Source organism: Cervus canadensis, chromosome 5 (genome assembly GCF_019320065.1).
Source record: "Cervus canadensis isolate Bull #8, Minnesota chromosome 5, ASM1932006v1, whole genome shotgun sequence".
NCBI lineage: Eukaryota > Metazoa > Chordata > Mammalia > Artiodactyla > Cervidae > Cervus > Cervus canadensis.
Window position 1 is genome coordinate 64023383 of NC_057390.1, and position 15634 is coordinate 64039016.

The window sequence follows — 15634 nt, forward strand, 5'->3', positions numbered from 1 at the left end:
GAAAAATCACATATATACACAGACTCAGCTGATGTCTTTTTTAATATAAAAATGTAATGTTTTTATAATTACAACCTAACATTTGTCATATTTAACGTAAAATAAATTTTCACCTTCTTTAGTTCCATCTTTGAAAATGAAGCTCCAAGAAAACAAAGTTGGGCCCCTATTTGAAATGAATTCACTTGAAGTTGACTTTCTCTGTACTTGCTATCCTTATATAACTTGCTATCCTTATATAACAAGGACTTCTGTTTGATTAGTGCCTGTCTCTGGTGCTAAATTGAAATTCATTTCTGGTTTATTAATAAATACTCAGCAAATGCTTGTCCAGTGAGTAAAATAAGAAATATCCATTGAATACATGTATATGTATGACTGAGTCCCTTCGCCGTTCACCTGAGACTATCACAGCATTGTCAGTTGACTATACCCCAATACAAATCAAAAAGTTAAAAAAAAAAAAAAAGATATAGCTATTGTTGTGAAACCCTCAGTCAAATATGAAGACCAGCTGCTTCTAATTAGGTTTGCATTCCTTCTTTTATTCACAGAGTAACAGATTCCCTGGATACTCTTTCAGAAATTTCTTCAAATAAACAGAATCATTCTTATCCTGGTAAGATTACGATTTTGTGTTCCTAATAATTATTTCTTTTCTTTTCCTTTATTGAACTTTTTTAAATTGTAAAGTGTATGTGTATACAGAAGAATGTATGAAATACATTTGTATAGTTATGTAATCATAAAGCAATATCTATTACCCATCCTATGGCCAAAGATGATTACCTGTATGTCCTGAGTATTGCCCAGTCTCATCTGCCTCCCTTTTTCATATGCCCTGTCTCCAGGTTATGTATCTTGCATTGTATGTTAATGTTCCCTTGATTGTTTTAAATGTCTATGCATCATATATAGATGTCAGTAAATAATGTATGTTTAGTTTTGATTGTTGTTTACTGTGTTGTGTAGTGGTGATGGTAGTTTAATTGCTAAGTCGTGTCTGACTCTTTGCGACCCCATGGACTATAGCCTGCCAGCCTCCTCTGTTAATGGGATTCTCCAGGCAAGAATCCTGGAGCATGTTGCCATTCCCTTCTCCAGGGGATTTTTTCTGACCCAGGGATCGAACCCAGGTCTCCCACATTGCAGGCAGATTCTTTACCATCTGAGCCATCTGGGAAGTCATGTTATGTAACGTTCCTTTAAAATATATTGTGCTTGTTTGCTAAGTCGCTTCAGTCGTGTCTGACTCATTGTGACCCTATGGACTATAGCCTGCCAGACTCCTCTGTCCATGGGGCAAGAATACTGGAGTGGGTTGCCATGCCTTCCTCCAGGGGATTGTCCCAACCCAGGGATCGAACCCACGTCTCTTATGTCTCCTGCATTGGTAGGCAGGTTCTTTACTACTAGCACCATCTGAGAAGCCCTAAAATACATTATCCATTCTATATTTGAGTTATATCGCATTTTTTACTATTCAGAAGCTACGCCATTGTACACATTTACAAAAGTTCCTCTAGGATTTCCAGGCATGGGATATCCATATCTTCAGCCTTCCTAGTGTGTCAGACTGTCCATATGGGAATGGATGAGCATCTTTGCCACTCCTCACCTCAGCAACAGTAGTCCCGTTTGATTTAGAAGTCTTTGCCCATCTGAAGGATGTAAATGGCCTCTCCTTGTGGTTTCAATTTGTGGTTTTCAGATTACAGATGAAGTTGAGCCCACTTCCATGTTTATGGACCACATACATTGCCTTTTTTATGACATACCTGTTCAGGTCTTCTGCTCATTATTTTTTTTGGGGTGGGGTTGGTTTGTTTTTATCTTTTTAATTTGTAGGTTTCTTTATATATTTTGAGCACTAATATTTTGTCCGTTTTGTTTGTTGCAAATATCTTTCCCCTTTTCTTGACTTGTCTTTTGTCCCCTTTCCCTCCCTTTTTTGATGTCTTTCGATGAGCAGAAGCTTTTAATTTTTAAGTAGTCAAAATAGCAAAGTTATGTTTTTGCTTATTTTGTGACTTGGCTTTTCATTGTCTTAATAGTGTCTGTCATAGAGCAGAAGTTCTTAATTCTAATGAAGTCCAAGTGATCAATTTTTTCTTTCATGACTTGTGCTTTTGGTTTTGTATTGAAAATGTCTTCACCAAACCCAAGGTTACCCTAATTTTCTCCTATGTTATCTTCTAGTTTCATAGTTTTGTGTCTTACATTTATATCTATGATTCATTGAGTTAATTTTTGTGAAAGGTGTAAGTCTATGTCTAGATTCTTTTTTTTTTGGATGCAAATGTTGGTTGGTCCAGCATATTTGTTGAAAAGACTATCTTTTCTCTGTTGAATTGCCTTTGCTCTTTTGTCAAAGAGCAGTTGACTGTGTTTGTGTGAGTCTATTTCTGGGCCCTTTATTCTATTCTGTTGATCTATTTGTCTTTTTCTTTGTTAATACCACATTGTCTTGATTACTGTAGCTTTACAGAAATTCTTCCAATTGTAGTAATAGACTTTGATCATCTTCCTCAATTTAGAGTTGGTTATTCTGGGCTTTTTGCCTTTCTGTGTAAACATTGCAACTGGTTTGTTGATGGCTACAAAATAATTTGCTGGTATTTTCATTGGGATTGCACTGAATGTATAGATGAAATTGTGAAGAACTGATGGCTTAACAGTATCGAATTTTCCTACCCATGAACATGGAATACTTGTTCATTTATTTAGATCTTTGATTTCTTTCATCAGTTTTATGGTTTTCCTAATATAGATTTTATATGCATTTTATTAGATTTATACCCACACGGTTCTTCCATTTTGGTGTTAATGTCAGAGGTATTGCTTTATAGTAATTCTTTTTACCTTGTATCAGCCTTCTTGTGGTTAAGTATTTGCCTAAAAACTTATTTTCTAGCCATTGCCTTAATCTTTCTATGTCCTCATGTTTTTGGAATATCTTCTGAATAGAATATAACTGGATTTTACTTAAAAAAAAGACAATCGTTGTCTCTTAATCTGAGAGTTTTACCTATTTGCATTCATTGTATAACTAATATATTTGGGTTTATTTATGTTATTTAATTTTTCTAATACTTCAACTTTTTTGTACTTAAATGTTTTTCTCTCTTGACTTCATTCTGTTTATATTCCTACCCTCTTATTTTTCTCATTTTGTTTTCTACTTGTATAAAAGTTATGCTCTATAAATATGCTTACTAGTAATTACTGTAGATACTTTGACATACATACTTAACAAAGCCTAAAGTCAATTATTATGTTTATTCTTTTCCAAATAATAGAAAACCCTTAGAAATTGAGTTATTCTGTTTCTATTTTATTTTCCTCACAAATTTCACATTATTATACTAGTTTTTATATAATTGATGTTTATTTAATTTGCTTATACATATTTACTAATATCTTTAGTCATAAATCCTCTGAATTTCCTCTTGAAATCATTTTGTTTTTAACTCATTTGTATTCTTAAAAATTTCTTTAAGAAAAGCCTTATTGGTAGCAAATGCTCTGTTTTTAACTGTCTTTCCTAATGATAGTTTTACCAGGTAAAAGTAAAAATTGATGGAATTTTTAGTTTGAAAGCTGTTTTCCTCTGCACATTGACATTATCATTCTTCTGTTTTCTGTCTTCTGTCAGTGTTTTGAGGAGTCAGCTATGAGTCTGTCTAATCTGTACCATTGTAGGTGGTTTCAGTTCAGTTCAGTCGTTCAGTTGTGTCCGACTCTTTGTGACCCCATGGATTGCAGCACGCCAGGCTAGCCTGTGCATCACCACCTCCTGGAGCTGATCACCTGAGTCGGTGATGACATCCAACCATGTCATCCTCTGTTGTCCTCTCTTCCTCCTGTCTTCAATCTTTCCCAGCATCAGGGTCTTTTCAAATGAGTCAGGTCTTCGCATCAGGTGGCCAAAGTATTGGAGCTTCAGCTTCAGCATCAATCCTTCCAGTGAATATTCAGGACTGATTTCCTTTAGTATTGACTGGTTGGATCTCCTTGCAATCCAAGGGACTCTCAAGAGTCTTCTCCAACACCACAGTTCAAAAGAACCAATTCTTCGGTGCTCAGTTTTCTTTATAGTCCAACTCTCACATCCATACATGACTACTGGAAAAACCATAGCTTTGACTATACTGACCTTTGTTGGCAAAGTAATGTCTCTTCTTTTTAATATGCTGTCAAGGTTGATCATAGCTTTTCTTCCAAGGAGCAGCATCTTTTAATTTCATGACTGCAGTCACCATCTGCAGTGATTTTGGAGCCCAAGAAAATAAAGTCTATGTTTCTGTTGTTTCCCCATCTATTTGCCATGAAGTGATGGTAGGTGGTTTATCTTCACTTTCTGACTGCTTTTTAAGATCCTTTCTGTTTGCTTTGTCTTGTACAGTTTTACTCTGATTGTGCCTAGGTGGAGATTTCCCTTCATTTATTCTGTTTGTCATCTTGGGTCCTCCTGGATCTGGGAATTAGTATCTTTGATTTACTGTGTAAAATTCTTCTTCATATTCTGAAAATATTTCTCTCTTCGTGCTCTTTATTATCTCCTTCTGAAACTCTGATGAGTAGGATAGTCCAGTTTTTCACTTTCCCATGCCTAGCTTATAGTTCTCAGAACTTTCTTTCTCTTGACTGCATTCTGGATATTTTCAGAGTTACCTTTGTGTTTCTTTCTTCTGCTATATTTATACTACTGCCTAATTCAGCCACAAAGGTTTTTAGTTATACATTTTTCATTTGTTTTCTTTTTGTAAGTCTATGTGGTTATTACTTATTCTTTTCCTATATTTTCAAGATTTTTTCTTTTATGTTATTAAGCATTTTAAATATTGTTACCTTTTATGTTTAATACTTCAATATCTGAAATCTTTGTGAGTCTGATTCTGCCATCTGTTTCTGTTGAGCCTAACTTGTGGTACTTTCTTTCCTTGTGAGTTTTGTAATTTATTGTGAAATACTTATTTTACCTACTTAGAATTTAATATATGGGAATTCTCTGAAGCCTGGGTTGATGCCTCTCAAGAAGATTATACAGGCATATCTTGTTTTATTGTGCTTTGCTTTTTTGTGCTTCTCAGATATTATATATATGTATATATATATTTTTTACAAATAGAAGGTTTGTGGTAACCTGCCTTGAGCAAGTCTCTCAGCATCATTTTTCCAATAGCATTTTGCTTACTTTATGTCTCTGGGTTGCATTTTAACCCAGAGACAGGGGTTAAATTTGAAATTTTAAACTCTTTTTTTAGCATTAATTTTTTTAAGTTTTAGTTTTGGCTGTGCTGGTCTTTGCTGCTACACAGGCATATCTCTAGTTGTGGCAGATGGGGGCTTCCCACTGTGGTGGCTTCTGCTGTTGTGGAGCTCAGGCTCTCGGGTGCGTGGGCTTCAGTGGTTGCAGCACATAGGCTCCCAGGCTCTAGAGCACAGGCTCAATAGTTGTGGTACATGGGCCTAGTTGCTCCGTAACATGTGGCAGCTTCCCAGACCAGGGACTAAACCCATGTTTCCTGCATTGGCAGGCTGATTCTTTACCACCAAGCCACCAGGGAAGCCCCAGACTTTTTCGTTATTATGATATTTGTTGTGGTGGATCTGCAATCAGTAATTTTTGATGTTACTGTTGTAATTTTTTTGAGGCATGGTGAACCTCATTCATATAAAATGGCAAAGATGATCAATAAATCAACAAAGGTCCACCTAGTCAAAGCTATGGTTTTCCCAGTAGTCATGAATGGATGTGAGAGTTGTACCATAAAGAAAGCTGAGCGCCAAAGAACTGATGCTTTTGAACTGTGGTGTTGGAGAAAACTCTTGAGAGTCCCTTGGACAGCAAGAAGATCCAATCAGTCCATCATAAAGGAAATCAGTCCTGAATATTCATTGGAAGGACGGATGCTGAAGCTGAAACTCCAATACTTTGGCCACCTGATGCGAAGAACTGACTCATTTGAAAAGACTCTGATGCTGGGAAAGACTGAAGGCGAGAGGAAAAGGGGACGACAGAGGATGAGGTGGTTGGATGGCATCACCAACTCATTGGACATGAGTTTGAGTAAACTCCAGGAGTTGGTGATGGACAGAGAAGTCTGGTGTGCTGCAGTCAATGGGGTCCCAAGAGTCAGATACGACTGAGCAACCGAACTGAACTGGATCGATAAATGTGTATGTTCTGACTTGCTCCACAACTGGCTGTTACTCCATCTCGTTCCCCTTCCTTGGGCCTCCCCATCCCCTGAAAACCAACGGTATTGAAAGTAGGACAACAAAGAACCCTACGATGGCCTCTGAGGATTCAAGGGAAAGGAAAAGTCTCATGTCTCCCACTTTAATTCAAAAGTTGCAAATGATTACAGTTAGTGGAGAAGGCACATCAAAAGCAGAGATAGGTCAAAAGCTGGCCTTTTGTACCAACGGTTAGCCATGTTGTGACTGCAGAGGAAAACTTCTTGAAGGAAACTAAAAGTGCTACTTCGGTAAGCACACAGATGGTAAGAAAAACAACCTTATTGCTGATGCAGAGAGAGGTTTAATGGCCTGGAGAGAAGATCAAAGCAGCCACAACATTCCCTGAAGCCAAAACCTAATCCAGAGCAAGGCCCTAACTCTTCAATTCTGTGAAGGCTGTGAGAGGTGAGGAAGCTGCAGAAGAAAAGGTTTGAAGTCAGAAGAGGTTTGTTTATGAGGTCTAAGGAAAGAAGCCATCTCCATAAGATCAAAGCATAAAGTGAAGCAGCAAGTGCTGATGTAGAAGCTGAAGCAAGTTATCCAGAAGATCTGGCTAGCTCATTAATGAAAGTGGCTCCACTAAACAGTGGGTTTTCAATGTAGACATGGGTACGTGTGTGTGCTCAGTCGTGTCCAACTCTTTGCAACCCCATGGGCTGAGGCCACCAGGCTCCTCTGTCCGTGGGATTTTTCCAGGGAAGAATACTGGAGTGGATTGCCATTTCCTCCTCCAGGGGACCTTTCCAACCCAGGGATCGAACCCATGTCTCCTGCATTGGCAGGTGGATTCTTTACCACTGAGCTACCTGGGAATCCCTCAATGTAGATGATACAGTCTTGTATTGGAGAAGATGTCATCTAGGACTTTCACAGCTAGAGAGGAGAAGTCAATGTGAGGCTTCAAAGAAGGGGTAGCCTTTAAAAAAAAAAAAGATTGATTTGGCTGCATCAGGTCTTAATTGTGGCATGTGGGCTCTTTAGTTGTGGTATGAGAACTCTTAGTTGTGGCATGTGGGATCTAGTTCCCTGACCAGGCATCAAACCAGCGCCCCCTGCATTGGCGGCTCAAAGTCTTAGCCACTGGACCATCAGGGAAGTCTAGGCTGGCTTTCCTGTTAGTAGCTAATGCAGTGGGTAACTTTGTTGAAGTCAGTGCTCATTTACCATTCTGAAAATCCTAGGGCCCTTAAGAATTATGTTAAATCTACTCTGCCTATGCTCTATAAATGGCACAATAAAGCCTGGAGGACAGCACATCTATTTATAACATGGCTTACTGAATATTTTAAGCTCACTGTTAAGGCCTACTGCTCAGAAGAAAAGATTCCTTTCAAAATATTACTGCTCATTGACAATGCACTTGGTCACCCAAGAGCTTTGATGGACATGTACAATAAAATTAATGTTGTTTTCATGCCTGCTAACACAACATCCATTCTGTAGCCTGTGAGTCAAGGAGTCATTTTGAGACTTCCAACTCTTAGTATTTAATAAATTCTTTTCATAAAGCTATGGCTACCAGAGATAGTGATTCTTCTCTTAGATCTGGGCAAAGTTCATTGAAAACCTTCTGGAAAGGATTCACCACTTTAGGTGTCATTAAAAATATTCATGATTCATGGGAGGAGGTTCACATATCAACATTAATGGAAATTTGGCAGTTGATTGCAGCCCTTATGAATGACTTTGAGGGGTGATAACTTCGGTGGAGGGAGTAACTGGAGATGTGGTAGAAATAGCAGGAGAGCCAGAAGTGGAGCCTGAAGGTGTGACTGAATTGCTGCAGCCTCATAATAAAATTTGAACAGACGAGGTATTGCTTCTTATGGATGAACAGAGAAAGTGGCTTGTGAGGGGGAATCTACTCCTGGTGAAGATACTGTGAAGATTGTTGAAATGACGATGAAGGATTTCAAACAGTACATAAACTCAGTTGATGCAGCAGCAGCAGGGTTTGAGTGGATTGACTCCAATTTTGAAAGAAGTTCTGCTGTGGTAAAATGCTATCAAACAGGTATGCTGCACAGAGAAATCATTTGTGAAAGAGTCAATCGATGTGGCAAGCTTCATTGTTGCCTTATTTTAAGAAATTGCTGTTGCCACCCCAATTTTTAGCAACCTTCACCTTGATCAGTCAACAGGCATCAACATCGAGGCCTTCCACCAGCAAAAAGATTGTGACTCACTGAAAGCTCAGATGATGGATAGCAGTTTTAGCAATAAGGTATTTTTAAATTAAGGTACATGCATTTTTTTTTTTAAGACGTCATGCTATCACACACTTAATAGACTACAGTGTAGTGTAAACCTTTATATATGCTGGGAAACCAAAAAGTCTGTGACTCACTTTGTTGTTTGCTTTATTGTGGTGGTCTGGAACCGAGCCTGCAGTAGCTCTGAGGTACTCCTGTATTTACCACTGCCAGTTGCCTACAAGGCACTGCCAACTTCAGTTTACATTCTCTGCAGTGTTGTTGCCTTTATATTACACAGATAAAATGAACTTGCCTTCTGCACGGTAGGGTTGACACAGGCTGCTTCCCTTTATGTTCATCTGAGTGGTGCTTCATTTTGTTTCTCGTTTAACTTTACACTGAGGGTGAGCTGCTCAAGACCCTCACTTTTGTCAGAACCCCATCTTGGCAGGCCCCAGGTTCTCCAAAGGGCAGTCTAGTCCTGGGGTACAGGGTGGTGGGTTGTTTGCGGGAAACTCCTCATGGTTTCTCTTTTTGGTTTTTGGCCTTTTTGGAATTGTGCCACTTGTATGAGCTCAACAGTATTTTTTTTTTTAAAGATTATTGTTGTTTTAAATTATACTTGTTTCATTCAAGAGATTCATTCAGCACATCTGGTGTGCTGTAACTGCCAGAACTGGAAATCCCGTTCTTTTTAAACACATGTTTTAAAAAATTTACCTTCTGTGAAGTCGCCTTCTTCTTTTTTTAAAGAACTCTGTTATTTGGGGATGCCAAAAACCAGAAGCTCTGAAATTTATTGTTCACAATATATTTAGTAATAGTGTTTTTAAACCATTTTTATCCTATTTTTTTAATGTGATTTATCAAGATTATAATATTTGAGAGTAAAAAGATTCAACTCTCTCAGTGTATAGTCTGATTTTGTTTGGTATTCAGGAAAGTTTACAACAAAAACTTCCAAAAGTAACATCATGATCTTGACTTATTCATGTAGTGCATGGTTTGATGAGAAAGGTAAAACAGCAGTTGTCAAGAAATCTATACTTGTGTTATACTCTACATGCACTTATTTTCTTTTCTGTCTGTTTTCAGAGAACCATTTAGTAAAATAGAAGTCTGTAGAAGAAATGATAAAAGATAACTTTTAACAAGAACTGCGAATTTGTGATTTATTTTTCCTCTTCTGACCTTGACTTTCATATTTAGGTTTTAGGAGAAGTTTCAGTATAACTTCTGCTTCTTCCCAAAAAGAGATTAACAGAAGAAATGCTTTTGCCAAGTGAGTATTAAGAAGATTTAAAAAAACATCTTTCAAGATGAATATGACAGGATTCTGTGAAGGAAGAAAAGTAGAATTTTGTATCTTTTACATTGCATGGTAGAATTTTAACACCTAGGAGAAGAGGTGTGATGAGTGTGTCAGTGAGAAGAATTCTTTGTCCCTCCTTTGCAAGCTCGATTAAAAATGTGACCAATGACTAAAGGTAGTATCCTGAATATATCTTCAAAGAGACTTAGTACTATTAATAAAAGTTGGAGGAATTTACATTTTGTGTTATCTTTGAATAGGGTAGATTGATTTTGTACTCTGTTTACTTAATTAGCGAATTGACTTACTATTTTGGGGAGTCCATAAAAGAAATGTCAGACCTATTTGCATAAGGTAATCTTACTATTATTTTAAAAAATATTCCTGCTTCCTCTTGTAGAATATACTGCTCAAAAGGCCTTTATTGTTGTTTCTTTGTAGATAGAATCTCCTTCTCTTTCTCATTTGTATTTATTTCCCCTAGACCCACTTTATTCCCCCTAATAGTTATCTGAAACTTTCAGAAACTTCAAGAAATTTTTTTGAGGAATATGAGGCTCTTCTAGACTGATTGGGTTAAGAAGTTTTTTATTTTTTTCAATTTTAAATTCTTCCAGTTAATCTATGAACCATGCCCTGGGGGGAAAACATCTAGCTGAGTTAGGGACATGCACTAGTCATGGGGTCCTCAAAGCCACCTGGAATTACAGCCCATGCATTAGAACTTAACAAACAGATGAGCATCAGTCAGCTAGTTTATGTAATCAGCTGGTCTGAAGTTGCTGGGAAGCCTCACAAAGATCTGAGATTTCACGTGAGAACTCTGATGGGGGCTGAGACACTATCAGGTACTATTTAGCAGAGTTGGGTGGGTTTGGTTTTGTTTCTCCCCCTTCCTCAAAACCTTTACCAATTGTGAGATTTTGAAATTGGTCTCCTCACTTGACTAGCTGAAAGAGTTTAAGGGCAATAACTTTATGCTCCAGTTTGTTGAAGATATTCAAGAGTTCTTAGGCAGAATGGAAGAAATTACTAAGAAGAGACAACCAGGATATAAAGGATTTTGAAGGGGGAAAGGTATCAAAATCAGTATCAAGATGTTGGTGAGTGGAAGAGCATGATACAGAGAAACCAGGGGAGGAGAGAGGAATCTGAACCGTGGGGATGATACAGCAGGTATGGATATGTACAAGATGATGTATTGACATGAGAAGAAAATATCAACACTTTTGTTGGTTTTCCTTGAAAATAAAAATAAAGGAAGCTTTACTCATCCTTCTACAGATTGACACTAGTACCTGTTTTTTTTAAAAAAGCATACTCTTATTGAGGAAATATAATCAATTTAAAATGTAAATTTTGCCATATTATTATCTTTCAACATTTTGTCAATTATTAATACTCATTGCGATTGTGAGCAAGAGCCTGGCCTTTGTCCTTGGATAGCTTGGATCTGAATACCAGCACTCCTCTTTGCCACCTCTCTGACCTTATGCAAATAGTTTAACTCTTTTAATTCCTCACTGGTTTGGGTGAGGTTGGATGAGATAATGTATGTGTTTGGCACACAGTAAGTGCTTAGGAAGTGGTAGATACTGTCACGTGAAATTCAGAGTAATTTCATCAGGTTGCCAAAAATATCACTTTGGGGAGGATGTGTATACATATATATATATATACACACACACACATGTATTATGTATTCCTTTGTTAACTTTATCATTATATTTGGACATTCAATGTGGTAAATAATCTTTTTTTCCCATTGCATTTTAAAACTTGGATTTATCAGATGTGGCATAGGACAGGCTTTTTACCTCAGTTTTCCTACCCAGAAAATTAGAGTGCTCTTCCTTTCTCCAGCGTTAATAGGTAGAAGTATGTAGAAATGAGACACGATATGTGATAATGTATTTAAAAATACAGTGAGTGAAATAAAATGGAAAACAAGCAGGACCCAGATTCTGCTCACAATCAGGCTTGTGCAGTTTTGGTAACAGGTTCTTTGTAATCTCTGCTGTGTGGCCAGGATGAGGGTTTCTCTTGGTGGAGAGATGGTGAGGATGGTGGGTGGATGGCTTCATGGTGGTGCTTTCTGGATGACTGTTTTGGGAGGTCTCAGGTTATAGAGCAACAAGATCCTGGTCATATTTCTATTTGGGGCAGGTTTCAGGATTAGCTACTTGCAGGGACAGTGGAAGAAGCTCTGGGCGGTGCTGGCACAAGGCCTTGCCTGGGCTGCGTGTGTGGGCGCTCAGTAGTTGTGTCATCACGTCGTGTGGGTGGTGGGTGCTTGGAGGCAGTACCTTGTAAGTAATGTTTTGTTGTAGAGGAAAGGAGAGGAATCCTGTTCTAGGCAACTAAGATCCTTCCTGATGTTAGTGACAAGGGGGAGTAGCGAACCCTAAAATGTAACTGGAGTTCCTTCATAGAAGGGGTGTGTGTGTGTGTGTGTGTGTGTGGTTTCCAAAGTTGTGGATTAAGTTTTTAAAAATGGTTTTCATGTAAAGAAATATTTGAAAGGTGAACAAAAGGTAATTTTAATTTACCACGGCCAAATACCAGGTTTCATTCTTTTTGCTTCATTAAATAGGTATAAAATGTGTGTGCACATACATAAATTGCTAGTGAAATCTTAAATCCAGATGAGGGTAGCATTAAAATAGCCCAAAGAGAAAAACTTTAAGCAAAAGTATATCCTAATGTTGCTACATAGAATAGGAAAGATCAAGTTGTGAATGCCGAGCGTGCTGTTTCGTGAATGACTTGTGAACCTGGCCATGGAAGTGAGCATGGCGCACGGCGTCCTGCGGCTTCATGCTGAAGCGTTTCCCTCGGTCCCCCGTGCACAGGTCGAAGCCCACCCTGCACCGCAGCTGGAGCAGCAGCATGACGGCCGGCGGCCTGGAGGGTAGCGTGAAGCTGCACGAGGGCTCCCAGGTCCTCCTCACCAGCTCCAACGAGATGGCCACCGTGAGGTACGTGGGCCCCACTGACTTCGCCTCAGGGATCTGGCTGGGCCTGGAGCTTCGAAGCCCCAAAGGAAAGAATGACGGGGCAGTGGGAGACAAACGCTACTTCACCTGCAAGCCCAACCACGGGGTCCTTGTGAGGCCCAGCAGAGTGACCTACCGGGGAATAAACGGGTCCAAGCTGGTGGATGAGAATTGTTGAGTTAGGCTTCTACAGTATTATAATAAATGAGCTTATACACACACACGCACAATATAAAAAGTCCATGATGAATGGTTTACTTCACTTAGCCATTATTTAAAATTTGAAAATACAACTATCTTCATATAGACCATTATAACAATTCAGAGACCCCTTTAAAAAGCTCGAAATATGAACTGTAGGAATATGAACTGTAGGTCTCTTAAAACAATGTAAAAATAAGACTTTTTTTTTTTTTAAAGCTTTTAAAGCTTTAGACCCAAGAAAATTCTTAAACTTGGGAAAAATGTGCCATGAGGTGACTTACTGATGTTGCTTACTGTGTCTTACTTTTGCACAGAATAGTGGATTTTCCATATACCATCATTGTGAAGGTTTTCACTAGCTTTGGTTAATGTTAAGACGTTCACATGACCTTGTCTGGAGTTTTTCTTTCTTTCTGTACCACTGAGGACAAGGCGAGAGTAGTAGCTGGATAACCTGCGTGTTTCTTGTCTTTGGGTTTAGTTATTTGCCCTCCTGGGAATGTCCCACCTACAGATACTTCAGAGCTGTGGGGGTGGATGGGCCCCGGGGGCTCTGGAGCTTAACCTCTCCTGCTGCGGGGTTCTGAAGCTGCTCTTCCTCACCTGGGTCATGAGCTAGCTGGTTACCAGACCCTCCAGCTAGGATGTAGGTCTCCTTATCTGTGGCCTGGGATCTTTCTGCTGCCCAGCGCGTCATCTCAGATCTTTCTGTTGTGTTGGTGACTGCCTCATCTGGAGGAGCTTAAAAATCCCATAATGAGGTTCATGAATTCAAGTCACAATTGGAACTATTTGCACATATTTAACTTCCTTATTAGACATATCTATAAAACACACACATGCGAAGCACTTTGAAAGTAAAACATGATGCACTTTCCTCTTTGTGGAGAATTTGCCATCATTTCCTCTGGGGATGAAAAATATTAAAAAAAAAGTATATTTAAGACAAGAGAGCAAATTAAGATATGTTAAGAAGAATGTAGTAGCTATTCATTTAAATGGTTTGGTTTTTGGTGTTTTGTTTTATTATTCATAAGATTGGTGTTGCCTTTGCTGTTGCTGCTGGTTTCATGTTTTCGATTGTTGCAGAATTCAGCCTGTTATAAAGCTGCAGAACTATATCATGTTTTTATTTTTCTTTTGAGTACATGTTAACAAAGCTTCATAATAGAGTGATGTAATAATGCAAAACTTTTGTGTTGTGGATATGTATTGAAGTTTGTCCTATATGTACAAAGATTTATCTTTTATCATAGATATTCAGACTCTAAACTACCACAGAAATATCAGAACAGTTTGCTTTATAAGATAAAAAGCATCCTTCAAAATGGAGCTTGCTTTGTGCTTTAGAAAGAATACGTTGAACTATTTTGCAATATACTGTTTAAAATCTAAAGTCTGTTGCTTTGCTGCCTTTTTAAAAAAAGTATGAAATTTCAAATATTGCTAGAGCTATTTTCCTGAAATACATTTGCAAAGTAAGGCTGCTTTATAATCAAGGAATATTTTTGATTGAAGAAAGTGACTGTACTATGATTCAAAAGTAAACTTATTTTATTATATAGTTTATTTCTTAAAAACTCTATTTGTATCTTACCATGAAATCCATGACTACACTGAACTTGGGTGTCCATAATTCTTCCTGTTAAATGCAAAACCCTATAAGTTAGTAACAGTAATGTCAACACTGAATTTATTTTGAGGTTAGAGAACCAATTGTTCTCATGTTTAGATTAGGATTATTAAATCCATGTTATGTGTATGTTTACATATACTATACATAAAAATTAGGTGTTTTCATTTGTGTTTTGCTTCTGTCATTCAAAGTCCACATCTTGCGTGTTAATAAAAAGGGACGCTGTTTGGTTTGGAGTGGCATGTTGTCACTGACCCTGCCTGCACCTCTCCTTTTCTCGGTACTCACAGTACATATGCTTTGTGTTTAACCTTTTTCCTCTTACAGTAATGACTTGAATTTGTCCTATACCTATTGAGAGTCTTAAAAAGTGCCATGCTTCTACTCAGCAAATAAAGTTATGTTTTTAGCTACTTTCTTATTACTTTGTTTTGATGGACAGAGAGTCATTTAAGAAAATAATATATTTCTGTGGTTTTCTAAAATAGCTTAATTACCTTTTATACCAGTGGGATTTCATTTATTTAGAGTAGGATAGAAAACTTTGAGTTTATAGATTTAAAATTATATGTTAATAAGTGTCTACCTCCTACTGAAAGGCTTTTGTTTCTATATTTTAAGGTAATTTGGTGGTAGTATGTTTACGTGCTTTAAACGTGTTCAGATACAGACATTTGCAGAGTCTGAGCTGACACTAACCACGGTGAATCCCTCGCACCGTCCTCTCCTGAGCTTCTTAGCCCTCTCATGTGTTATTATTCTCCTTGGCATTTACCACCCTTGGTTATACTCAACTTTGTGCTCATTGAGGGGTGGGTTCTAACTGTTTTGTTCATCGCTTCATCCCTAGCATTTGGAATAATACCTGGTACCTAGTACATGCTCAGGAAGGGCTGTTGACTGAGCAGAGGCGGTGGAGACCATCGCTGGTTTACAGTAGAGGTGCTGTCTCGCCAGCTTCAGCCAGGTGGGCTGGAGAAGCCAGGCCACGGACAGGTACATTTTGCTGGGTAAGGGAGGACAAGGGACAAGAAAGGTTTGAATC

General features: G+C 38.2%; 1 long non-coding RNA gene across 1 annotated transcript; it reads left to right on the forward strand.

Annotated features, from left to right (window-relative positions):
• Positions 1-473: 473 nt before the first annotated feature.
• LOC122441872 lies at positions 474-15002 on the forward strand. Its single transcript, XR_006269471.1, has 3 exons — positions 474-619; positions 9651-9723; positions 12606-15002. It is a non-coding gene; the product is annotated as an uncharacterized LOC122441872 (long non-coding RNA).
• The last annotated feature ends 632 nt before the right edge of the window (positions 15003-15634 follow it).